Source organism: Anas acuta, chromosome 2 (genome assembly GCF_963932015.1).
Source record: "Anas acuta chromosome 2, bAnaAcu1.1, whole genome shotgun sequence".
Classification (NCBI taxonomy): domain Eukaryota; kingdom Metazoa; phylum Chordata; class Aves; order Anseriformes; family Anatidae; genus Anas; species Anas acuta.
This window is the reverse complement of record NC_088980.1, coordinates 96,957,130-96,983,225: the sequence shown is the minus strand read 5'-3', so window position 1 is coordinate 96,983,225 and position 26,096 is coordinate 96,957,130. Positions and strand designations below refer to the sequence as shown.

The 26,096-nt window shown below is 39.3% G+C and overlaps 1 long non-coding RNA gene across 1 annotated transcript; it reads right to left on the bottom strand.

Moving 5' to 3' along the window:
• Positions 1–1,394: 1,394 nt before the first annotated feature.
• Positions 1,395–25,913, bottom strand: LOC137851778 (uncharacterized). The gene is made up of 3 exons (XR_011093461.1): positions 25,785–25,913; positions 12,699–12,855; positions 1,395–3,483 (listed from the first exon to the last, which is right to left on the bottom strand). It is a non-coding gene; the product is annotated as an uncharacterized lncRNA (long non-coding RNA).
• Positions 25,914–26,096: the final 183 nt, after the last annotated feature.

Below are 26,096 nucleotides of genomic sequence, written 5' to 3'. Positions count from 1 at the left end.
GGCACACTCTGAAGCCTTCTCATCACTCTTCCAGAAGCAGCACCAAGTGAAAGATCAACCATCTCCAGCTGTTAGTGACTGGCTCTTCTCTGCCCCTTCGCTTTGTCAGACTTTGCGGTCACTTACACCACTCAGTTGTCCCAGGTTACAAATGCATAAATAAATGGTTAAACACAGATGACTAAACAAAAATAAATGACAGGTAAGTAACATATAAATAAATAAGTATATAGGTTTTACTTTTTCTCTTCTCTTCTCTTCTCTTCTCTTCTCTTTTCTTTTTCTTTTTTTCTTTTCTTTTTCTTTTTTTCTTTTCTTTTTCTTTTTCTTTTTCTTTTTCTTTTTCTTTTTCTTTTTCTTTTTCTTTTTCTTTTTCTTTTTCTTTTTCTTTTTTTCTTTTTTTCCTGGGGTGTAGCAAACAATATGGAGTGGGAAACAAGAATGGTTAAGCCAGCATTACTGGTAAAACATACATCTTCATAAAAGCCATTGATGACGATTCAAATCGATTATATTGAAATATTGGCTGAATTATTGAATTTTGCAGCCTTTGCAAAACAGTCATAGGAGCACAGGCAACTGAGATTATTGTGGGGTAGCAGAGCTAGTATAGGTTAAAGAGAGGGAAGTAGAACCCTGAGATCTCCTAAAAGGTGGATTGGGTTTTACCTTTAAAACATAAGCATTTACCTTTCCAAAATGTAAGCATCTAAACTACTTCTGCTGTTCAGAAAGCATCTGAATTTACACAATCAGAAATGAGGTAATGTCTTAATGCAAAATAAATGCAAAGCAGCTTAGATATTGCAGCAGTTTATTTCTCTGAAGATGACATGGCACACTGAAGTATCTCATGTGCTGAAGACAAACTTTTAGTCCATGCTGATTCACACAGATTTAGCAGCTGTAACCATGCACCATAGCTACAGTGTCACGCATACCAGAGAATACAGTAAAAAGTGATAATCCCACAAGGGAACAGAAGAGAACCAAATTCTGCACTAAAGAAAGTACTCCTTCGTGACACCAAATAACTCTCACCTAGTAAGATAACAATGAAATCTTACAGTCAAGAACCTAATTTGTGGACTAAGACTGCCTCCTCCAAGCTCACATTTCTGTGACGCTGCTTTTGTGAAACACAAGACCTGAATTGTATAAAAGAAGAATTAAACCTAGAGCCCTATTTCAGAAGAATCACAGTGCTAGTTAATGTGAAGCTATTTTAAAGTTCAGACCCTTAAGAAGAAGTCCTGCAAAGATGTAATCAGATGCAGATGCTAAAATTTTCAAAGTTAAGTCCCTTGTTACTAACTCTCAGAGGAGTCTTAAGTATTGCAAACAAACACGATAAAATAATAAAAGCCATAGCTGGATTCACGTGACATTGTCAAGCTCTTATTTGACAATAAAGGACTTGCTGTCCCTCCTGGTTGTGAAAAAAAAAATCTTGGAAATAAAACTTCAAAGACTGGAGCATCAGAAAACAAAGTGAAACATTGAAAACCAGCCAGCTTTTGTTCAAGTTGCTTTTGATCTCAAAACTCTTCATCCAATCTCCAGATTTCTATGACTCATGGATTTTGGACAGCTGGGGTTGAAAATGCCTAGTTTAGCACCAAAATCTTATCAAAAAAAACACTTCTAAGGTTTTATCTGAGGAAGTTCTAGGTACCCACAAAACTGTAGACACTGAGCTTCCTCTGTGGTACACCATTTATATAGAAGTTTAAACATACATTTCAAAAACCAGTGTAAGGCAACTAAAGTGAAAATATCGGCTATAGTTACCATGGTTCACTAGGATGAGAAAGAACAGAATTTTTATACAATTCTTTAATATATGCTTTGTTAGCATGAGAGATATTCAATTTATTTTTTGACATATATAGTCTCTTTCAAATGCAGCCACAGAAGCCATGAGATATGTTACACAGTGAAACAGAGGTGAGAAAGACAGAGATGAATACAATTATTTAAGGAGTTAAGATGGGAATAATGTTGCATGACAGATTCTCTGGGGCTGGGACTTTTTCTTCTGTGTTGTACACTTAGCATAGAGTGGTTGTTACCCAGAAACAAAGAAAAGAATACCAGAAACAAGCAAGTAAGGAGCAAAGAGAATTCAGTGTTGTGAACACCGTCACAGGACACTACAAATCAAGCAAATATGGGGAATGCTGCAGTAGAGAAGCCAGCCTCAGGTCCAGCCCCAGTGAGCATGAGTGATGCCAGCAGCAGCAGTGAAGTGGGAGCGAGGAAAACCTCTCCCAGCAGCAGCAGCAGCAGAACCTCCTACCTCCACAGGTGAGTGTGACGAAGTGAGAAATGGAACAAAGGAATACTTTTATAATGGATGAGAATAAACATCTGTATATACATTGTGTTTGCTTCCACTGCAGAGATCTGAGCTGTGGTTTCATGAGCTGAACTGCTTTAACAAAGAAATGGTGAGTGAATAGCTTAACACTATAGTCATATCCTGATCCCTTGCAGAAATTCCATACTATATTACAGAAAAATAATTGTATAGGTAGGGGTAGCTTTGTAAAGGTAGGGTTGCATGTGTATGTACTTCCATGTGAGTAAACATGCTCATCATCCAATCTCTAGGCAGTGTTTTGCAAATTTACCACACCTCATTTATTGGATATGCAAATGTTAAAAAGGCCACCATTTTCCACAGCATGCACAAGCAATGGGTAGAATAGAAGCACACATGAACAAGGCAGAAGAAATATCCCTTAGCACCACCACCTGCTAGCACACTGCAGAGATAGAGGAAGGGTAAAGAAAGATAAGGAGTAGAAACCGGCATAAACAAATAAAACGACTGATTCATAAAATTAAGAGATGAAAAAAGCTGCTAAATAAATAAATGCACTACGAGGCAAGTTAATACTACTCCTGGGGAGCTTTATTTACGCGGTTGGCCTTTACACGCCAGCTAATCCATCTTGACACTGACCTTGTCAGCAGTGTTTGTGTAATCTTTGAGTAAGAATACGAACTGTTCTTGTAAATAATACCTCCAGGAGAGCTAGACGAGAGTTTTCCATGAGTCTTAAACATGCAAAGGGCCCAGGGCATGGTCCTCCTCTCATGGTGGGGGGACCAGCCGCCTGGGCTCATGCTATGATACAGACAAGCACCTTCTCATTTCAGAGGGCTATTTCTCCACAGCACATCACTCAGCTCTCAGGTTGTTAGGCCAGGCAGTACAGGTCCCAAAACAGGTCACAGTGCAAAAAACTTCGGTTTCGGGCAGGTGGAATAAAGTCACACACAGGAGTGTGTTAAATCCACGTTTCCAGAGAACATGCTGCAACTCAGTTTTTTCTGCAGGTTGGAAACAGCTGTACAAGCTCAAATCCAAACTTCCGTGTTGTCACAAGACAAAGACCACTGCTTCCTACTTTTTTCCTTCAAATCTGATAGGGAGTAAAGCTTTGGGCTTGCCAAACCAATGTTGAAGGCCAAATCCTGTTTAAAAAAAAAAGAAAAAAAAAAAAAGAAAAAGAAATAAAAGAAAAAAGAAGAGCCATTTACAGCTGATTAAATGCTTTTCAAATTCTGGAGCAGATGTCTAGCAGAGGACAGAAGGACCTTGAGGTTTGAAAGTTTAAAGAAAATAATTAAAAAAATAAAGAAAAATAAAATAAATTTAAAGATGAAATTTAAAGCACTAAGGAACCACTACACAAAATGCCCAATACAGTGATTAATAAATGTTAGAAGTGTTGATAAACTGATTTTCAGGGCTTTTATAAGTTCTTCCTGACAGGATGGTCAACATCAACCAACACTACATACTTTAAGGAAAAGTTAATAAACAAGATGTATATGGAAGATTTTAGGTATGGAGGTTTTTTAAGTGTTTGTGGACTAATATACAAAAAATCCATACTGTGTAAGAGCACAGCCTATCCACACACAGTCAGAGTTGTTACCTGAACATGGTTTAATTTTATATTTAAACCTGCTAACACCAGTACAGTTTTAACATATCACAGACAAGAATGAAAAAGACAGTGACAATCTGCTAGTTGTTTCTTCCAAATACCAAAATGTGAAAGAGATAGTTTCAGATCAATTATTCCTTTTCCAGCAAATTACTTTCTCTGTGATAACATCCAGCACTGGAAAGGCTAATTTTAGCTAGAAAGTTCACAGAATCTTGCCGAGCAACAGCCACAGTCGCAGCTAATTTGAGTCAGAGAAAGTTAAAACACTGTCAAAATATAAATGCTTCCTTCAGCTGATTCATTAGTTTGCATATCATAACAAGGACTTTGTGTTCTTGGGTAAGGTTAGTGCCTTGAGGACATACTGCAGATGTGTGCATTCACAGTCCGAATTTCTGTAATTTGTTATGCAAACATCAATTCTTTTTAAATATTGTAAGAATAGAGACTTTTACTGCAGCTAACAATCACCGGCATTAAAGATAGCTTCTCTTGTGAGGCCACTTTCTAGAACAAAGGAGGACACTATATTCTAAACAGATGTTTACCAGCTAATGAATGTGATATTTCTCATTAGAAGAGGTTTAATTTGCAAACGAATGTTGAAACAGCGAGCAAGTGAACTTAGCAAGGCCTGCCCCACATCAGAAGGCCTGATGTATTTTGACACGTTAACTTCTTTCCCCTCAAGGAAACTGTGAGCTTTAAAAATCCTCAACAACCTAACAGCAGGATAATCCAAGGCTGACTTTTAGTTTTGCTTTCCCTTTTTTTATTGTATGGGTGTAGCTTAAAGGTACAAAGCAAGAACACAAACAACAACTGAAGGCTGGATTTTGGCAGGCCTCAGGAAGGGATGAAATGTTGGATTACTGACCTCAAAAAAGTAGCCATGGCAGTTCTCCACAGCCAGGGCAGCAACAGAGTGTGCTTGGGATTAAGCAATATGGTTTTGGTGGTAGACTTTTCCTTGCAGTTCTATCTGGATATCTCACTGTTTGATTTTTGTTTACCTGAGCATTTTACCTGAACTCTGCTCCTGCCTCTGCTTCGAGGCACGCCTGGAAAGGCTTCTTCAGCTTTTTCTGTAGGCAGCTGCCTGGTATTTGGTGTGGGGGTAGCAGGATGGATCAGCAGACACCATCCTTGCCCTCTGCCCATCCTGTAGGGCTTCCAGATGATCACAGGAGCATGAAGTGCCATTGGTCCATGGGGTTCCTGCGCTTGCCTCCCAGCCCACGTGAGGAGGAGAACTGAGGCAGTTTGGTTCTCCCCAGGATTAAATTGTGTCGTTTGGTGCTGTGCATCTCAACCTGACTGAACAGCCCTGACTATGCACCCCAAGGGCAAGATCCGGATGCTGTAGGCCATACTGGTTGTGTAGGCTTTGTTCAGAGAGTGTCCAGGCCTCCAGATGATTTGCCAGGGAAATAAAAGGAACCTGTAGGGACTGCCAGGGTTTCTGCTTTCAGGATAGCCAAGCCTATAATACCAGATGCTTGCTGCCTTGCTCTATTAATGCTGACAGATATAAGCACAATTAGCTGAGGAGGGAGAAATGGTGGAGGCCAAGAGACTGTACTCCCAGGCCTGACCCATGTAATCGCTTTCTGTTTCCCCTTTTATTCCATGGCCTTGTGGATAATGACATAGCGTTTCCTTCTGGAGGAAAGCAGGATGCATGGGAAACAGAGGCGCTGCATAAGCAGATGCAGGAAGGATCTTGCTGGGAGTCTGCTGGGAGCCCAGCATTAATGGCAGATCTGAAGATGCAACTAGAAGACTACGAACATGCTTTAAAAGGCCACAGAGTGAGGGTAGGCCAGGCTTCCCAGCCTCGAGAGCCACAAGCAAGGCAACCGCCTCATGATACAGACCAGTTTCCCACACAGAAATGAGGGATTTGCTGCATACTGGTATTTTAAGGATAAGTACATTAAATCTTGTGACATGCTCGTATTTTATGGTAACAGGGACGATTTATGCAGCAGAACAGATGAGCACATTCCACAGACAGGAGCATTCTGCCGCATTTATAACATTTGATAGCAAGTTCTTTATCAGCAACCATTGTCCCAGTGAAAAGATCCATTTAGTTTTGTGTGTCAGCAGACACACAAAGGCAGAAGCACACTCTGATCCTACCTGAAAGCCTAGCTACATCCAGTGTAAGTAATCTGTACAGGATATTTTTATTTAAAGAAGGATGCATTTTTCACTATTTCTGTCTCCTGTTTCCTGGAAGCAGGACTGCTGAAGTTGGCCCAAATTCTGTGCTTCTGCGAGCACTTGTAGGCTGCCTGCCATCTCTGCTGCCTGCTGGACTTTGGGCCTGATGCAGCACCAGGCTGGCTGGCGATACACACAGCTTGCCTGGGCTGCAGTGGTCCTCCTGCAGCAGCTTCTGCAGACAGCAAGGGCTGGAACATGATGTTCACCTGGCCTTGTCACTTCAGCTTGGACCACTAAGTGGATGCAGTGATACGTGCACCTACAGGTGCATATCCTTACTGATGAACCTAGCTGTGCTTAGGAATCGATTTTCATTCCCATTTCCATAAAAACTTTGCAAAACTGCACTTCCTCTTAATAAATTTTCAGACAGCTTTGGTTAACATGGGAGACAAATTTTTCATTAAGTCAATTTTAAATCTCATTCACATGAGTGATTTGAAAGACAAAATAAAGAAGAGGGGCAGAAAGCAACACTGAATCTAGTGACTAAAGAAATCTACATGAGGCTGGTTAACTAGCTCATTCCATCATGTTCTAATTAGCAAGGACAGGCAGACAAAATTGTATCCTTAACATAGAAGTTAACCAAAATGCTGGTTTTCTAAAACTGTGCGTCTAAGTGCAAGAAAAGTATAGAATCCTAATAAACGTGAATAAAAGGAAGACTTTACGTGCTTCTTTTTCTAGCTAACGCATATGCTCAAACAGCTATTCTTTTTCACAGTGAATGATTACTGCAATCCTTTCTATGCTGGATGTCTCAAAAAATGTGAGGGCTTCCTGGACACCGGGGACAGATGCAGTGCAGCCTCTGGGAACACTGATCCTACACTGACCAGGAGTGCAGTGAGTGAGTTCCTTCACTGACCAGGAGTGAGTTTGATCCTTATTGATTTCACCCAGAGGCACCTTCCCCTGCAGCAGCAAAGCTGGCTCAGCACACAGACACTTCTGGCACTGAGACACTTCGGCGATAGATCCATGTTGTTCCAAAACACTGAACAGCTGCTTTCTCTGCTGAAGAAATTTTTGTTTTGCAGTGCAGACTCCTGAGATCTGTGATCAGGCAACTGTAGGACTTGGGGCTGTCTCAGTTTGCAAACCACATCTCAAAAAGAGATGAGGGTTGCTTCCCTCTGGATTCACCCCTTTTCTCCTTCCCCTAAGATATAAACATCCAGGGAACACATCATAAGCTACTGGAAATGACTTCAAAATATCAGACCAGGCCAGCTGTGAGGCTGTGTATTCAACAGGCAGGCTACAGCGCTAGGCAGCTGATTCAGAAATAAATCTCCATGTACAAGTCAGCCAGCCACAAGCTGAGACAGAGGCAGGGCTGTAAGGTAAACACAGCTCAGCACTCTTAGGTACAGGATGGAAAAAAACACAGCGTCTTCTTTTGTCCTTAAAAAGCAGGTTCCCAATTTGTTCCTTCCTGTGGGAAGTGAGGGTTATGCTCTAATGTATTGTAACTGGTCCAAGCTATAGGCAACTAATGACAATGCAAAGACAATTCTCCTCTGACTAAGAAAATACTGTCTCGTGCATCTCCCTGAAAATGCATTGTCGGAGGGACGCAAGCTGTCATTAACACACGGTCATGTCATTCAAGAAGGGGCCGATGGACCTGATACAAAACCCACCAAAGTCCTTCCTATTAATGCAAGACTTTACCTTTAGAAAAACACTTACTGCAGCATTTTGACCCCTCTCTTTATTTTTATAAGGCAAGGCAGACTATGATTGTCTTTCAGTTAATGATGTGGCAGGGGGTGACTTTTTGCTAGGCTTAAGAGACTTCTTTTAAGTTGCAGCCTTTAAGATCCACCTGGACAAGCAATAATTAAAGGGAATAGCAAATTAAATGCATTAGGAAGGGGAAATGATTTACTAACCAGGGGGAGAAATAATTTATTAGAAAAGAAAACTTTTCCTCTAAGCCGAGAGAGTCACATTACCTCTTTCACAAATCACTGGCTCTAGCTTTTCCTCCTCCACAGAAAGCCAGCCGCCTGCCCCACAAGTCTGCGGCTGTTTCTTTCCCTGGGGCACCGCTGCTGCACACACGGGGCCCATCCTGACATGCGCCTTCATTGCCCTGCAGAACTATTTTGGGACAGTGTGGAGGGATGGAGAAGAAAGCGGGGGGGGGGTTATATTCTATCGACGGGAATAACAACAGACACCTCGTTACGGCTGGCTTAGAGCGAGGGCTCCCCAGAGCCTCCTGTTTAGGAATGGAGCCAAAAATGTTCGGCTTAAGCCAATCGGCTGAAATTGAAATGCAAGAAGTCGCAAATCAAGCGGGAGTCAGGCTGCTGGACTTTTCCATCTCACAACCAAGCAAGAGCAAAATTAAAGTCATCCCAATGAGTGTTTACTTCTCTAAAAACATTCCTATGGAACTTATTATTGATTCTTGGCATCGTAGCTATATGGGAGACCCTAGTGTCCATGACAATTAAAAAAACAACATGTTTATTAAAATTCAGTCACAGTGGCACAACACAACGTGCAATTATAAACACAAAACAGATGCAACACCATCTTCCCTATAGTCAGCGAAGATTGCAATCTGCAAACCATGGAAATTTGTGTCCTTGATTTAATGGTTTAAAATGCAGGAAAGCTGTTTACATTCACTGTCAAAATGTTTGCATTACATATGCTCACTGCCCCTGTAGTGGAAATATTTTTCCACTAACATTGCAGAATAAGCACAAAATGAAGATGCACCCCTCTTGGTAACAAAGTGCTGGCATAATGCAGTTTTCACCTCTGCTAAAACATTTGTTAATGACTCATCACACTGTGCTATTTCTTCCCTTTACCTTGGATCAGCCTCTTGAGAAATCGTTTAGTATCATGCACCCATTTTCTATTCCTCACTAATCAGATAGCCTTTTGCACAAGACTACAGACACTGCTTCCATGTCTCAAAAGTATTAGTTGGCAATGTAGATTTTTTTTTTTTTACATCCACTACAGCAGTTCTCCATTATTGCAAACTTGAAATTACACAACTGAATTTGGAAAAAAGTGTAGGTACCTTCCCTGACACATGTTTAGGATCAAGTAGTTAAGCTGGATATTTTAAATTCCGTCTCCAGTTTAAAAGGTACAGTGATGAATTTCAAGTGCCTGTACCCTTAAACCTGAAGGGATTTAGGAATGTGAGTCTCACTAAGAGACAGCAGCATTTTTTTAAATCAGTGAACATACATTGCAGACATGAAACATTTTGCTACCAGAAAGTCTCTTAAATGCATATCTGAATGCCTAGACACAGTGCTAGCAATGCTTAAGTTAATTGCTATGAAAATCAGAGTTTCTTATGTTTGCAGAAATTCATTTAATTTACATTAGCACTGTACAGACTTGCCTATCTTTTCTCCTGCTTTCCTCAGTTTCCATAGGAGTATTCCCACGATTAAGCACGCGTGCAGTCCTAAAATCAAGGTCACAGTATTTTATACTGAGTGTAGAGCAGTATTCAGACACTGATTATGTGGCTGGTCACAAAAAAAAAATAAAATTCTACAGGTAAGAAACTTGCATACCAGTACAGCACAAAAGGTATATTCCTTCTAACGTATATGTAGTTTGTTTTTGTTAACTAGAAAACTTTTGTTTAACAGGAATTGCTGATATGATTTTTTCATCTTATGCAACTAAATTGAATGTATGAAATACGTAGCAATGATGAAATCTTGTGCAAGAGTTTTCCGCTGTTAAGCCTTATCAAGAAAAATGCATTATTTAGCCGAATGCACACTGTGAAAGATTCTTGCAGTTCTGTTTACTTAGCTTTTTTTACTGTGTGGTTTCTTTGCTTTTAAAGAAACAGAAGATGACTTACATCTGAGCATGTCAAGTGAATTTTGTGGCTATTTTGGCTGCACTAAAGGCTTCTTCTCTTGACTATGTAAAAAAGTTTGTTGTCAAGAATATTTACTAGCATATTCTCAAGCTGCCTTGCTACAGGCAGCCAGCATCTGTTAACAACAATTTGCCTTTGGTTAAATACAAAAACAAGCAAACAGTAATTTTTCCTGGTTAAGGCAAATACTACTTGACTGGAAGAATCTTTCCCCACCTGGTTCAATTAGGAGGCTGCAAAGACAGTCTTCTGTCCGCAGCTCAGAAAGGTTGCGTGTAAAAAGTTCAGAGGCTTGTCTACATTGCAACAACTTGGAGTTACAGCATGCTTAAAATGTTTTTTCCCCATCAGTCAAAGCGTGAGATGGCTGGGATATGTGAATGGTTGCTATCCACACGCGGACAGCAACATGGATTTCTTCCATAACTCTGCTTAATAGGAATGAATCAGGCTTTCTGTCTTTACAACTGGGCATCCACTCTGTATGTTTTCACTGTGAACAGATTCAGCTAACAGCTCTAATCTGTTCCTTGTGGGATAGAACAGAATATTTTGGAGACTTGGATACTCCGTTTCTGAAGGTGTCTAAACAATGTCCAAACACATGTACATTCAAAAATGTATTTGCTGCCTGTCTGCTGATGCTCACGTTACATGGAGATGCCACGCATGTATTGAAACAAACGTGACTCATATTTGAAATGCACGTACACTCAGAGTAACGTATTTTAATGTATTAAATATGCGATCCCCAGAGACAAATATACTGAAATAGCTCTTCAGCTGCTCGGAATACATGTCCCACCACACCAGACTCAGCAACTCTCTCTACTGACTGCATTACGACACTGATGATAGAGCAGACCCTGGTGTTTCCAGAGTCTGTCTTTCTCTCTTTCTCTCATATTAAATCATTCAATCTTTCTGAAAGAGATCTTCCTTTTTTTTTTTTTTTTTTTTCTTTTTCAGGGGGAGATTCTCTTTCAGAATTTTTATCTTTTCTCCTACTGAGATGTCATAAATTACAGTACAAGCCTGGGATTACTATATGAGAGTAGTTTTAAACTACTCACTTTCTGACAGATTATGAACAGCCCCTTTCATACAGTGTATGCCTAATTTTTATTCGTAGCATTTGTTTGCTGAAAGCTTGTTCTCTTAAATACTGGAAGATGCAAAGAGACAGTAAAAGTGTGGGTAATGTCTAAAGAAATCTGAACAAAATGTCTAAGATGAAACCTACTTTGCTGTTCCATTGTGATTTCAAAACTTGAGAATAGGGTCACTAATTCTGCAGCCCTTCAAGCACTCTCAGGATGATTTATGGTTTTGTGCTGAAACGCTATAGCAAACTTAATGGTTTTGCATGGTTGAAGCATGAAATTAGGTGGAACCTGAGTGTTTTCACTGGGTGTAGGTTTGAGTTTGGGAGAGTTTTGGAGTCCAACATACCAGCCAAATAGTTAAATTCTTAAGCATATACTTGCAGGGAAGCTCAGGAAAAAAAAAAATCTAATTAATGCTTTTCTGCAAGTGCTACAAACTCAATGACATCAAAATGCATACTGACTCATACCAGTTTTATATAATTGACCATTCTAAAAGGAATGCAAGAAAAGTCAAAGGCATTTAATCTCAACAATTTCTTAAAGGAATGCTTTGAATTTTCTTGCCCAAAATGTCATTTGTTTCTGAGAGGACTGAAATCAAAAGCCCTTTTCCCATTTAAAATTGAGCAAAACAATTCACGCGGTCTCAGCTTGTTTGTTTGTTTGCTTGCCAGTTATCCTGACCTAGGTCCAGGAGTCACACCTCAGGACAACAAAGAAGTCATGCCTACTCTTTCTGGATCATGGAGCCCTGCAGTCCATGTGTTATAGGGACGTGGAAACTATCTCAATCTTGTTATTGTCACAGTCAGATAGGTAGGGGACATTACTTATGGTGGAATTTGTGAGTTCAAGCACTGTCTGACGTAAAACCCAGTCCTGCAGTCCCTTGCACTGAAGGCTGCCACTGTCTCCTCCAATTTAGGTGTATGAAACTCGGAAACTTTGAAGTATCGAATGCTAGTCATACAGAAGTATGAAACCGCAGGCTGCAAACTGTGTCCTAAATCCAAAGAAGAGTCAGGGTTTGAGAAAGTTTCTAGGCAGCCTAGAAACCTTCCCACTCCCTGGCTGGAGTCAGTTGTCAGCTGTGCACCCTAGGAAGATCCTAGGGCAGTACTTGCTGCAACGCTGACTCTAGTAATAGCTGAGACCTGTTAATTTGGGCCTTGGCTCTCAGGTTGCTCTCAGTCTTTACTTAAGCACAAAGTCTTTTAGAGCCCTCATTTGGAGTTCTGGTTATGTAAGGAGCTGAGGATTTGGCCTATAATTTATCTGTGCCAAGCAAATCCCTAGAGCAAACAAAATCCTACCATCCAACATAGCCAGTCTCGTGCAGCTGTATGCTCAGCCGTTTTGTATCCTTCTCCTTTCCCATAGTTCTCAAGTACTCCAAGGCTTAGTGAGAAACAAATATTCTTGGGGCTACCACACTCAACTGAATTTCCTCAGTAATTTCACATAAATCCATTTTACCAGTTGCAAAGGTCTATAATATGTACCTACTTGTACATCCCTGAAGGCCTTCTGGACACACAGACCAAGGTCACGCAGGCAGGGTTTGCGAGCTGTCTTTTTCCCTCTGTCATTGATGGCTGAGATGAAAAAGATTCCTTTCAGGTCTCCACCTCAGCAGTCTCCTCAAAACTCCAGTTGCAGAACTCTGTAATAGAAACACCATAATTTTTTCTCCTCTGGCATTTGAGTTTATATATGGTCAATGTTGCATTTCTTACTATACCAAAATATGCAATCCTCCTGTACAATAATGGAGAGAAATATTTATGAATTTCATATGCTTAAATTAATACATTAATAAATAAAATAACCCATTTGTAGTGCTCAGCCAGATTTGATGGAGAATGTTTTTATGCTGTAATGCAATTTTTATTTAGTTTTTAAAGTTAAAACTTGTTAGAACCCTTAGAGTTTACTGAGTCCTGAATATAATTTAATTCTATCCTTAATCATGACTCTCTGATTCAATATATGAGGAAGCAGACCCTCAAAATAAAAATTCTCTACCTTTGCTCACTTCAAAAATGTTTAAATTGACATAAGCATCTCAGCATTTTACAGGACAGAATCCAAGGGTTACAAAAAGCAGTTCATGGATAGCCAGAACGGGTAGAGGCTACATGTGTTTTTAAAAGTAAGAGTCAAAAAAAAAAAAAAAAAAAAGAGAGAGAGAGAGAAAAAAGGTTATGTTTAAAGCTTTAACTATATCTATTTACTTGATGGTTCCCCTGTAAATGTCTTCCTTTACACTCTACATAGCAACAACTTAAGCATTTTCCCTTCCTTCAACACGGTATCCAAGTGACAAGAAAAACTACAGAATTAATAAAAATATAGCAGGGATCAGATTTAAGTGCCTCCTTGTCTCAGCTGAAATCATTTCCTTCCACTGCACAGAGAGGTTTTGATGGGAGAACTTTGCTCTAATGAAGGTGGAAACAATATCAGAAAGGAAATAACGAAAAATTGACTAATGTGACATTTGAGCATCAAATTTAAAAGCAGTGATGTGAACTATTGATCTCACCTGTTAATAGCAACTATAAATTCCTTCCAAAACAGTACTTCTGAAAAAAAAAAAAAAAAAAAAAAAAAAAAAAAGGAAAGAAAATCTTCCTTTCTTTCCAGTTATCTTGCTGAAATGGTCATTGCAAGGATAAATTGATTTCAACCTAAAGCAAATTCATGTGTGCAGTGGGATTTGACAACCAGAAAGTAGCTGGCAGGATAGGGACCTTTGTTTAAACTTCAGAACAACTTTGCCCAGTGAGGTGTCTCTACTATTTTGCCTACATATTTTCAGGCTTGATGACAATACACTGTCACTTAAGGATGCTTCATTTCTTCCCCCATTTGTTAACAGGATCCAGGATTACTTTCAAGCACTGGGTGGGTTGGGGGGGTAGGAGGGTGAGCAGGGAGAGACAAAACAAATGAATATATTGGTGTGTTTCTTTGAGAAGTGTAGGTAGAGATATGACAGTTTCTATGGTAACAACAAGACTTTTTTTATTTATTATTACTAACAGAAAAACAGGTGTTGAGATAACCTCTTGTAAATTGTAAGTGCATAAGTTATTTCTAGTCTGAGACATTGTTTTCAATTAATGCGCACTTAATTTTTAAATAATGGGACAACCTTCTTTAGGAGATATACGCTTCTCAGGTGTATAATGAGAGGTGTTGAGTTTCAGGTATGTATTAGGAAAAAATGCTAGAATGAGTCAGAGGAAAAATATTCTGCAAGGAAAGATTTCTGCTTTCTGTGGGATTCTCATGGTAATATTGTTGTATCATGGTGATTAATTTACTGTTTATCAAAAGAACCCACTGTAGAGCTGAAACATTAAGGAAAGTTCAAGTAAATACAACAAAACTGCAGCTTGATTCCTGATGATGGTTTTTAATATAACGTAAAGAAATCCTATCTTTTGCAGGTCAGTAGGTACCATGACATGCAGCCTTGCTATTGTCACTACAGTTAGCTGCGACATTTCATAGGCAAAATAATACAACCAGGGAAATCTCCTGCATGCTGCCCAAATGGGGTACAGGAGCTGCAAAAAGGAATAATTCTGGGATAATTCTCCCAGTTAGAGGAAACAAACAAACAAAAAGAAATGGATAGTGTGCATATATCTATTTCACAGAAGTGTTCAAAAGCTCATCTTTATGCCTGATATAGAGGCTTCTGTTGCAACAGCCCACAGCATTGGTAGGAATGGGGGCATGTTGAGACAGAAGAGGGAATGGTTGCACTGTTCTATGTTCTCTGTATTACGGGTTGCATACCCCTCATAAATGCAGCAGTCATTCCTATCAACTCTAATTCTTGTAAGCAGGGCACAGATGGGTTTAAAGCAGCCCAGGAACCACAAGCAGGAAGATGACTTGGTGCCTTTCCTGAACTTTGAGGCTGTAATGTACTGTTTGTTTAACATTGCCCAAAACATGACTAGATTTACAGTTATTTTACTCCTTTTTCAAGCCCATGAATTTAAACAAGGCTTTATGCAGGCAACCTTGTAAAAAGAAAAGGGTAAGATCTGAAGCATCTTAAGGTTTTTAACCTCCCCTTCTTACAATCTTGCAAATAATAATAGTAATCATCTGCCCCTCCTCTTTCTCTTTGCAGAGCAATACGATGAGTCCTTTGCCTCTTAAGAGAAAGAAGTCCTGCCTGCTATAAGTGAAGCAACGCCAGCTGTTCAGAGCTGCTGGAAACTCTAAACTAAGCAGCCATTACTTCTCAGAAGAAAAGTGTTTTTAAAAGTAAGCCTCTGTTTATGGATGGTACTTATCCAGCCCCATTACATTGCTCTCTGAACAAATCATGGCTTTCAATGTGATAATCTTCAAGACAGGTAAACATCACTATTTTACAGAAATGTGATCTTCCAGACGCAGAATTGAGATTTTTTTTTTAATGTTTATACTACAAAATTTTATAGGTCGTGCCTGCGTGCACTCTTCATTTTGAAGCCAGATGATAAAATCCTGAACTTCTGTCAGTCGGGTTAGACCAGTTCTTCCAGCAACACAAGACCTGCACAGCACAGGTCCACTGCTACCATGCTCATGTAGACACTCCTGTGTAGGCATTACCTGTCCCTCGACAAGCAGTTTTTCATTAACAATCCCACAACTGCACTCTTACTTCTGTGGGATTTCTCTAATCTTACTCCTCAACTAAGAGGCTTGGGACTAAAGTCATTATCAGTTTTGTGTCTGAGAGCCCTAGTGAGGTTTAGAAATGCTTTTTTTTCCCCAACTTTGTGAGTGCAGAGTAATGGTCTATGCAAAGCAGCTTGTCCTTGAGTAGTTGCCTGAAACGGTACAATAAAAAATACACTAACCAATACCTGGACACAGAAAAAATACATTGGAAAATGTCAAAGCAAACTTAAAAGCGAAAGAGAAACACTAGAATTATTACTGCAAATGTATTTAATGCTGCTTTTCAAGGCCCACAGTACTCAGGGTTTTCTCAGAGAGAACTAATGGAATATTGAGGGCTTTTATGGGAAGAAGATCAGAGAAAGTGAATTCAAACATCTTCATGTGAACTAAGGTATCACCCATCTCATACAATACCAAGACAAACTTCTTTAAAATATTAAAAAACAAGTTTCAAAAGGATGATGTGCCATCAGTTATACTGTGTAGATGACTTCTTGTTTCTAGCATCTTCCAGGTTCCAGCATTGTGCGCTTTCTCCTGAATGATGGCATGAGATGGCATGAGCTGTAACACTGTCCTTTCTGTACATCACTAGTGATTGATAAGAAGTGTTATGTGTACCTTTGCAACAATCTGTGATGCAAATCAAAACAACCAGAACTTTGTTGTTTGTTTTTATTTTTATTTTACATGTTTGTTGAGCAAGAGAGACTCATTTTGGTATTCAGTCAAGATTTGCTTCCCTTAAAATTGAAATATAATGAGTAAAACAACAAGAAGCAGTAAATAAACAGCAGGCCTGTGATTATGTAGTTGCTTAGTGAGATTAATAAAAGTTCAGAACAGTTATTGGCCCCATACTGCATATTCATAAAGCAGCCTTCTGTCCAGCAGGGGCAAGCAGTTAGTGTCAGCTTTTCTCATCACCATCAGCCACACAGGATTTGGAGAGGTTTTGGTGCCTTTGTGCTTAAACTTCCTATACCCTTCTGCCTCCATCTAATAAAGTGTTTCTGCTTTATAAATACTCATAACCTCTTAAACAATGATCAGCTGTCACAAGATTAAGGTTTTGAGCCCACTAACATCTAACCTACTGGTCAGACATTTCCACCATCTTTTTTGTGTGACCATCATACTTTCTGCTGTTACCTCCCACCTGCACAGAGAATAGCTAAATCAGTCTTTGCTATTGGCTGTGCAAGACATCAATCAAGGGAGTGAAAAGGTAAGCTGAGTCCTTAAGAACTACAGTTAGCATTGCAACAGCATCTAAACATCTATATAAATTGACTAGGATATTTTTATATTTTTTTGTGGCTTTTCAATTAACAAAAGGGTTTGATACCTGATTGAATTAAGAATCTGAATAAAAGGAACTGGGGGGACCAGACCTAAAAGTGCTGCAATTCCTGGGAGGAACAAAGAGTCTTTGCAGTGCAGTGCAGCACTTCCCAGTGATAGCCCCATGACAAGCCTGTGCAGAGATGGCAGAAGGAAGCACCTCTCTGACATGTCTGTTGGCTCATGTGCCCCAAGAAGACAAAACATACAAACCCAAGGAAACACAATTGCTTTGCTAGCAACTGAAAAAACTTTCCAGAAGAGACACAGTCAGCAAGACTATATGTAAAGTCCTTGTCAGAGCAGAAATCCAAACTGACATTTTCAAGCTCTAGCTGCATCCTTGACCTACTGTATTAATAGTGTTGGATCACTGTATCTCATAAACTGTTGAATATAAAGACCTACAAAAGATGAAAAAACAAGGAAAAAACAGGCATAAGATGCACTTGCCTGTGCTCATCGTGGAAGACAATTGAGGGAATAAATGGAACCAATTTTGCACTTTAAAAGAATCTCTAAAATTTCCCTTGCAAGGACTTTTGTAGTGATTTGAAGACATAACTAACTTTCTTTAAAACTTCTTTCCAAACCTCCCCCAGGAGTTTTAAAGAAAATTAGTTATGTCTTCAAATCCATCCTCCATCCTGGAGTTACCTTAAAAACAGGACAGCATTCACATTATTTTCAACTTAGGAATTGGGGAAAACATTAGTTCCTAGTCCTAAAAATCCTTCTACACAAGCTGAGCGGTAGTTCTGTTGGCTTGCAGGAGAATTGACCAAAGGCTGCCTAAGCATATAGGTAACTTGATCCTTCTGTGAACCGAAAAGATCTGCTGAACCTTTTGAGGTTAGCTTACCAGTAATAAAACTGGGTCACAGTCATCTCTTGATCAGCAGTGCCATTCAACCTGGTGCACAGTGATCTCAGGATAGGATACGCAAAACCTCTATTTCTTAAACAGTCAGTTGCAGGCTGTATATGTTAAAAGGAAGTTAGCATCTCATTTTGTTCCCCAGTTTTTCATGCATCTTTTACCACACTGAAATTCACCCTTTATTTTCCTACGCTGGCTGAAAGCCAAGCTGAGCATGGTTGTCACTTGGAATTACAGGTGTACTAATCATTGCTATCAAAACCTGTAGCATTGTGGAAGCACACGAAGTGGTACACTGCAAGTAAAGGTATCACCGCACTGTCAATCACTGCTTAAAGTTATTTGGTGTGGTGGCATTTCTGTAAGATGACCAAAATTCCTCTTTGTGAACACAAGTAATTTCAGTTGCAGTGGGAAATCCCCGCTCTTCTGCCCCCTTCCAATTATATTTCATTGGTTCAAAAAGCCTCAAGAGACCATGTAGTAACAGCAGTTGGGAAATGGTTTATTTTTGTTGTTGTTTGTTTTCTTTTATTACTCTGTTAAGCTACAAAATGTGTTGGCTCCTTTCAAGCAGCAATTCTGTTTTTATTTATTTTGAAATAAAGCACAGTTTTTTTTTTTTTTTTATATATACTTTTTTATTTTTGAAAAGATTAAGATTTCTCAAAATTTTGGTTTCCAAATTCCAAATTTGGTTTCCTCATTTTTTTCTTCTTCCAAAAACTGTGTTTTTCCCCACTATTAGGTATCGTGAGACTTTGGTGTTCTGAATTTTGCTAAAACCTACCTTCAAAATTTAAGCATGACTACCACACGCATTATAACGTCTGTTGTCCCACAGAGCATGGTTTTGATTAAATTCATTTTCAAATTGTACTTGGTAGTTCTCTCGACTCTTCTCCCTGGTCTATATGCAAGAACAATTTTATAGAATCACAGAATGGTTTGGGTTGGAAGGGACCTTAAAGACCACCTGGTTCCACCCCCCTGTCATGGGCAGAGACACCTCCCACCAGACCAGGTTGCCCAAAGCCCCATCCAGCCTGGCCTTGAGCACCTCCAGGGATGGGGCATCCACAGCTTCTCTGGGCAACCTGTGCCAGTGCCTCACCACCCTCTCAACCTCATCTCTTCTCTAGACTGAACATCCCCATCTCTCTCAGCCTGTCTTCATAGGAGAGGTGCTACAGCCCTTTGATCATCTTTGTGGCCCTCCTCTGGATTCATTCTAATACTTCCATTTCCTTCTTGTTTTTAGGGCCCCAGAGCTGAATGCAGTACTCCAGGTGGAGTCTCATAAGAGCAGAGTAGAGGGGGAGAATCACCTCCTTCAGCCTGTTGGTCACACTTCTTTTGATGCAGCCCAAGATATGGTTGTTTTTCTGGGCTGCAAGCAAACACCACTGGCTCATGCCCACCAATACCCTCAAGTCCTTCTCTGCAGGGCTGCTCTCAATCAATTCATCACTCAGTCTGTATTGATTATTGGGGGTCACCCCAACCCATGTGTAGGACCTTGCACTTTGCCTTAGTCAACTGCATGAGAGTCAGATGAGCTCACTCTTCAAGCCTGTCAAGGTCCCTCTGGGAGATGTTCCTTCCCTCCAGTGCACGACCTTTTTAAAGTTCACTCAACACTTTTTTTTTATTAATTACTTTTATTATTATTATTTTTTTAATTCATTTTTCTTCTCCTGTAAAAAGCAGTCTTTATCTGCTTTACTTCATTACTATCTTCAACAGTTCTCCCCAGTACCTTTGCAGTGAGTTTCAGGGCGCCCCTTGCTGGTTAGCAAATGTCCTGCTCACAGCCAGTAAGGGAGAGAGGGGTGGTTGTTTTTTCCTTTGCAGGCATTTAGCAGTAAACAACAGCAGCAATTTATTTGCATTATGCTGACCAAATAAAACTGATCTTCACTCTGCGATTGGAGGCAATCAAAAACAAGTAGAAAAATGTACTGGGAATTAAAGAAGCCAAGAAACAAACAAATGGAGTTAGGAGAGCTATTTTCTTCCATTATTTGTTAAAATAAGGAGGAGAAAGAATAAGTGGTAAACACAGTCGTGATGGAAACTTCCTCAAAGATATGACCATGGGACATTTCTACAGCTCTTCCTCGATTAGTTAAAACTTGTCTCTATAGAGAAAACTAAAGGGAGCTCAGTTTCTACCTCCAAAATAGTTTTTCAAATTCTCCTGGAAGTTTCAGACACATTTTTTTTTTTTTTTTTCTGTCAGAATACCAGAAGAGTTTAGGCCAGAGTAAGAATAAACTGCCACAAATGCACTGCTTTCTCTCTAACAGAAAAGCAAACAAATCAATAGAAGACTAAGGCTTTCTGGGTGCATAGAATTTGACAGAAAAAACATTTGAAAGTCTGTCCCAGACCTCAACATTAGCTTTTGGCTTCTCTGCATTGAACAAGAAAATTAACTGGTTTAAGAAAAGCACATGAAATTTCCCATCTGGCTAACAACATGTATGTTTCTGCTCACTATGACAATTTGAAAATGCTGCTGAGATGTTTTAAAGTCGGTGTTTATATCTAAAAAGCCAAATCTTCCACAGCTAAGGTGGCTCTCCCTGCTTTCCTGGGATATAAATTAAGACAATAAAGTACAGCTGAAACTGATTTTTAAAGGTGCATAGCCATGTTGTAGGTACTTTGATAAGTGCTCTTTAAAATCTGTCTTCTTTGCTGACACAACTATTTCATTTCAAAGTTGTTTATTTCCTCCATCAAGGAACATTTAATAATTGGGTTTAAAGCATATAAATCTGTTGTTTGTATTTACTTGCTCATCAGCTTAGCATTGCTAAATACATGTGTCGTGTGAAGGTACACTGCTACAATTCTTAACTTGCAAGGGCTTCAGGTGCTTTGGAAAACCTGATGATGTTATGACAGACAGGTAAAAAGCACCATAAAGCTTGTCTGCTAGATACAGTGTATGCAGAAGCAATTTGCCTTCTAAAACTCTGAACATGATATTCTCTAATATTTCCTGGCAGATCTTCAGTAGCTAGAAAATAAGCATTTCCATATGTAAGAAAATATTCCTTTGAAATGTAGATTTTACTTTACAAGAAAAGAACTCAGAGAGAATTGCATTTTTAAGCTAAGGGTTCATTATTATTTATTTTTCTGCTTTAAAAATGCTGTGCATTTTCCATATAACACTTAGGTAGTAACTGCAATTCTAGCATGAGCTAACTTACTCTAACAAATCTCCTAGCTGTTTTTGTCCACTAAGAATAATCTCTCAATAAACAAATTTTGGCTAATACTTAGGTCCTCATTGCAGAGTTGGCTTACATTAAATTTAATATAATGCAGTATGAATTACTGCATTTATCTAAGATTTAAAATATGTTCACAACACCAAGTTGTTCTTTCTGTTCTTTCTGTTCCACTGTTTTTATACAGTGTTTTCCCCTTTAAGGAAAGCAGTTTAAAATGGTTGCTAGTCTTCTCAGTTGCTGCAACCACATGATGCAATCTATTGTCAAATTAGTGGGTGGCAGCAAGTGGAAACAGATTTCACCAGCAATAAAGCCCGTCACATGATTTCATCTGTTCACAGTCATACAGTCTCTTATCCTATTTCTTGCTCGATCCAAAGGCCCTGTCCACATTGAGCAGGGTTTATCTTTGTGGCTGTTTTTCACTAAGTGGTATTTGGGGGGGGGGGTTGGAAGTATATAGGGAATTAAATAATTTAGTACAGAAAGCTTTGCACATGTAAAAAGGGGGTCCAAATGTGCAAACATTTTGCTAGGTCTAAACCAAACTTAAAATAGAAATATTTTCAAAAAAAAAATAAAAATTAAATACATATAAAAATACAAATTAAATACAAATAAATGTTACAAATAAAGTAATCTTTTTAGCACAAAGTTTGCAGTCATTGCATATGAATCAGCAAAAGGATGACGGGAAGCAAAGGTGGAAAACAGTATGGTATAACAATAAACACAAACTTTTTATCTAAATGGAAAATTTTTCTATATTTCTAACCAATATTTCTAACCAGAGGCCTTTTGTTTTTTTGTATGAAACAGTGTTACGAGACTTGACTTCTAATTTCAAGTGCTGTTGAAGTCAGTATCACATAATATAAAGCCAATTGGATGTTCTTGATTCTTTCAAAGTTTACATAAAATTTTCAGCCCTACCTAGTCCAGTAGAGCCACCCCCTGATAAATTCCAGTTTCTAGGCCCAAGGCCTAGGGGAAGTGGGGAATGGGAAGCATACACAGAGCCTCTCCCCCCCTCTACCACTGCCCTTCTTCATTTCCCAAGAGACTTCCAGAAGACAGCAGTTGCCTTGTGCATACATAACCTATGGGAAGGACAATCTATGAAGAAAAGCATGAGTTGCCTTCTGATACATCAACATCAGGGAGATGCGGTTTCTGCATGGGGCTAGGCAAAAGGAGTTTGATGACAAGGCCTTTAACAACACAACACTGCATAACAAATCAGGTGTGGTATCGCTCTACAGTAACTATCTGTCCTGGTTTGAAACGAGGACAGATGTAGTGTTCTTCAGAAATAGCTCTCAGCACCCTGGACCTCCAGCAGAACATTGATTATTCTTGAATAATGTGATTCCTCATTAATAAGTTGGTCAGTTAAACATAAATATTTGTGCTGTCAAATAGCATTCAAAAGCCAATGTATACATTTTCCTGGAGAGGTAAATATCACTTCATTTTTGGAGAACTGCAAGGTAATCTGCAGATCAATGGGATCACTATTTCCTTAACTATGGCAATGGTACAGTGCATAGTGTGGGTTTGAATTTCTCAGATCAGCTTGGACTACAAAAGAAATGTGGCTACAAAACATACTTGACAACACTTAACACTGCATCCACTGTAAACTTTTTCCATTGACTTTTGATTCTCTTGCAGAGCAGGAAATTAGGAAGCCTGGAAAAATATAGTACTGGATCGAAATGTGAATCCAATTCAGAAAAGCACTGAAGCATGTGCTTACCTTTGCTTGGGTCTTTAGCTCCACTAAAGTTAAGCACATGCATAGATGCTTTGTTGTTAATCTGCTGGGTTCACTGCTAAAACGGCTTTATTAGTGAGGTAGCTTTACATATATAAAGAAATACAATCAACTTGAGAGATGATACAAGACAGAAGCCCCCAATTTCAGAGTTAAAGGCCCTCTTTTTGTGTATGTAACCATTCATGTAAACAGATCTGTATTTAATTGTATTTCATTCCATTTCAAACATATCTATATTTCATGTAGTCACTCTTGTAAACACATTTGCTTGCAAAAAATATTTATGCAGAAGATAAGGTATTTGCACATCTAAGGATCCCTTTTGCATGGGCAAATAGTTGTTTACACATACAGATGAAAAATAGGAATACATAGATATGCAAGTGACTCTGAAATCTTGACACACATTGCCTTACAGGACAAAGCTGGAAGAAAGTCAACAGGCAATAATTATCCAATTAAAAGTCATGTATGCATTTGGAATTAGTTCTAAAGGCTCTTTAGAAAGACTTTACTGCTGTAAATGTCTCATCGTTGCTAATTCTATCCAGATCTAATTGAAGCATGTCCCTTCCTGAAGATCCACTAATAATTTCTAATCAAGAAGTAAATCAGCAAATGTTTGTTTAGAAAGTTGCCCAAATCAGATTGTTCTTGAGACACGTGTAGTGGAAAAATAGCAGGACTTTATTCACTCTCAAGAATAAAACAATCAGAAAAACAAAACTGCTGTGGACCTGAGAGCAAAATCTGGCTCTTGGTATTCAAAAAAAAAAGAAAAGAAACGAACACGCGCTGGTTGCTATAGAGAGAACCTCTTACTTTCAACCACAACTGCAGATGTGGTGGGGTTGAAGTGAATATGTATATATGTATGCCTGATAGTACTTAACAGCTCCGTAAAAGACTCATAAAAGTGATCTGAGATTCCCGCCCCCCTCCCAAAATTAGATAATTGTGAGTTATGTACTGACTGCCCAAAGGAATATAGGAGCATTCCACAGATAACTGAGACTTAAGTAACCTTAAACAAACAGAACAGTTGGCCAAACAGTAGTGGTTGTTTACAGATAATATGTTAAAACCAGTAAAATAAAAGATTCATTAGAACAATAGTCAAATATAAAGAATTTACACATAGTTGCTTGATCTCTCCATGTGGAAAGCCATGAAAGTCTGCAGTCAGTAACGAGAGGCAAAGGAGAGCCCATCTTACTGCTTGAAGTAGTAAAGAGGGGTCAGTGCCAGGGCATTCTCAAGCTCCTTCTCTACCCAAATCGGTGCCTTTTTTGTCATGTTTAAGTCCCTCCTGCTGTAAATAAAGCCAACTGCACTAACTTCCTTAGTATAACAGTATATACTGCGGTTTACAACTCTTTGCTATTCAAAACTATTAATGCCTAATGTTTAGATTGCAGGAGCACTGAGAGACCAGCTGGTCAAGGCCACATCATCCTAGGTGCAAGGCAAAAATAGAGGAAGTAGCAGTCTGTGTCTCGGAAAGGTTGGACTCATTTTTACAGCCTCAATTCTGCAATTTCTGCAACATTTTCTGGGTTTACCTTCTATATCACAGTTCGAATGTTGTCAAAGTTCTGCTTTCTCAAGCCATGCTTATGAGGGCTTAGGTTTGCTGCCTTCTTTAGCACATCTCCAAGCCTCTGTTGGTACCTGCTGGTGGGTGGGAAAGGAGAGTAAAGGGGAGCAGAGCTGGGTGGGCTCCAGCCCATGCAACAGGCATGCAGTGTGCCACTGCACAGCCCTTCACTGGCTTGCCTTGCTTGGGCTGGCAATGTGAAGACTCAGAGAACGCAGTTGCTCTTCATAAATATAACAAAAGGATTAACATTAGGGCTAAAGATGGGCTACTGAAGCTAAGAACGACTTGGGCACAAGAACAAATGGCTATGCAATGGCTATGGCATTCAGAATCTGGTTCTTAACCATCAGTGTAGTGGTTTTTGGAGCAGGCACCCCTTGGACAGAAAAATGACAAAATCCTTAAGAGGTTTTAGGATTAAGCATAATCACTTCACTAAAAGCCGAATGTAGTGCAGCTACCTAGCACAGCAGAGGACTGGCCTCAGTGAGCATGATCTCTGGTTTCTAAATGGCATTTTCTACACCACTCATCTGTTCATCATTCTCAGACAAGCCAGGATTCACATGATGTCGACAACTCTAATATATTCTTTGTAAATTGCAACTGGATCTTTGAATCTCCAGACAGTTGAGAAACTAGTTTCTCTCACCTGTTTAATTAACCATGTCATACTCTCCAAAAAGAATTAATTGTCTCACTGAAGCAATACTCAAAGATTCGAAAGAAAAATAAATATAAGCATGCAGCACAGTAAACGTTTATCCAATAAACATTTTCACAGCTGAGCTTCAACCTTCTCATGTTCCAGATTCTTACATTTTATCATCTCATCCCACTTGGTACAGGCACCGCATCTCTTTAAGATACGCCTCATGGGGAAACACTGCCTTGGTAATCAAAACATTTAGACTGCAGAAGAAACATAAAACAATTCGCAAAGAAGTTGTATGGTGCAGGAACTGTGCCAGGACAAAACTGTGACTTTTCCCTGCTTGGTCTTTAACGATTCATTAATAGAATTGGTTTTCTATCAGGCTACCTTTACTTTGATCATCTCAAGCTTTGGCAGATGTTCCCTCTGAATAGCAGCCAATAGTCTCCTGGTGACACTGTGCAGTGCATCTTCTTAGTCACCACTCTGCCCCAGAGATTGGCTGGTGCTGCTTACCATAGCCAGAGTTAACCCTAAAAGTTTCAATTTTAACCAAATTGAAATAATGACTTTCTTTTTTTGCAACTGCTTTCATTTCTGCTTTTACAAATATTTTTCAACCTAAGGCTGAGAATGGAGTAAACAGTTGCACGTGAAAAAGAGAAATGAAAATGATCTTCAGATAGCTGTTTCTACAGT